This window comes from Pseudorasbora parva, chromosome 4 (genome assembly GCF_024679245.1).
Source record: "Pseudorasbora parva isolate DD20220531a chromosome 4, ASM2467924v1, whole genome shotgun sequence".
NCBI classification, from domain to species: Eukaryota; Metazoa; Chordata; class Actinopteri; order Cypriniformes; family Gobionidae; genus Pseudorasbora; species Pseudorasbora parva.
This window is the reverse complement of record NC_090175.1, coordinates 58,526,736-58,528,664: the sequence shown is the minus strand read 5'-3', so window position 1 is coordinate 58,528,664 and position 1,929 is coordinate 58,526,736.

The window sequence follows — 1,929 nt, the reverse complement described above, 5'->3', positions numbered from 1 at the left end:
CGCTCGTTGTATTTTTACACAATATATTTAGTGTCTCCTTTCTGCTTCATGAACTGATAAAGGCTGCCTGTAATTAACAGTAAATAGACTACACTGCATAACATTATGACCACTTACCGGTGAATAACACTGATGATCTCCATCACCTGTTAGTGGGTGGGATATATTAGGCAGCAAGTGAACATTTCGTCCTCAGAGTTGATGTGTGTGAAGCAGGAGAAATGGGCAAGCGTAAGGATTTGAGCGAGTTTGGCCAGATTGTGACGGCTTACCTGGGGAACACATGGCCCCAGGATGCACTATGGGAAGAAGGCGAGCCGGCGGAGGCAGTGTGATGCTTTGGCCAATGTTCTGCTGGGAAACCTTGGGTCCTCCATCCATGTGGATGTTACTTTGACACGCTCCACCTACCTAAGCATTGCTGAGACCATGTTCAGCCTTTGATGGAAACGGTATTCTGGTGGCTGTGGCTCTTCCAGCAGGATAATGCTCCTGACACAAAGCACAAATGCTTCAGGAATGGTTTGAGGAGCACAACAACCAGTTTGAGGCGTCGACTCGGCCTCCAGATTCCCCAGATCTCAATCCAATCGAGCATCTGTGGGATGAGCCGAACAAACAAGTCTGCACTTACAGGACTTAAAGGATCTGCTGCTAACATCTTGGTGCCAGACACCACAGCACACCTTCAGGGGTCTAGAGGAGTCCATCAGAGACGGGTCAGGGGGACCAACACAATATAAGGTCATAATGTTATGCCTGATCGGTGTGCATAAACTGACTACATATATGACATGAGTAAACATAAACGTCCTCCAGTATAGTATAACTCTATTCCTCCAGCAGAACTGGACACTACTGCAGTGCTTGTCAGTGAAGGCTTGATGTGCCTCTGTGAGGACAGACGAGTGTGAGGTGGATTATATAATCGGAGCGAAGGGAAATAAACCGGCGGGAAAGAAGAGGCCTTTACTCACGGCGGCGGTGTGAAATAGTACATGATGATAATACACAACCACACACACACACACACACACACATAATGACGGACACTCGTATCTGACCTTTGCCCTTTGCTGCAGGCGGTTCGTCCTGAGCCAGAGCTGCGGATGCGTTAGAGCTCCACAGATATGATTTATGAGTAACGCCTCAGTCGTGTTTGGAGTGTGATGTGAAGCGATCATCAGATGCTGTAATTATCAATCAGCCCCGAGAGCGAGCCGCTCACGCAGAAGCCTTCAGACGATTACACTGAGGAGAACTAAAGCTGGAACAGTTAACATTACGGCCTAACGCTGGACACACACACACTCGTGCGTTATTCCACACGGACACACACTCGTGCATTACTCCACACGGACACACACTCGTGCATTACTCCACACGGACACACACTCGTGCATTACTCCACACGGACACACACTCGTGCATTACTCCACACGGACACACACTCATGCATTACTCCACACGGACACACACTCAGTGTAATCACAGTCATTAGATGAGGAACGATCATCATTATTATATTCTGCGTCTGTATTAAACAAATCTGTCAGAAGATTCAGCAGTGTCTGAATCAACAGAACTAAACAGAGAATGAAATGTCAGAAAGTAACACACACACACACTAACACATACACACACACACACACACCTTGTGAAGAGCTCTGGAGACTCTGATAACTCTGATAACAAACCACATCAACTGAAGGAGAGAAACACACACACACACACACACACACACACACACAGACACACACACACACACACACACACACACACACACACACACACACACACACACATACACACACACACACACACACACACACAGACACATACACACACACACACACACACACACACACACACACACAGACAAATACACTGCCTCAACCCCTAACCCTACCCATCACACACACACACACA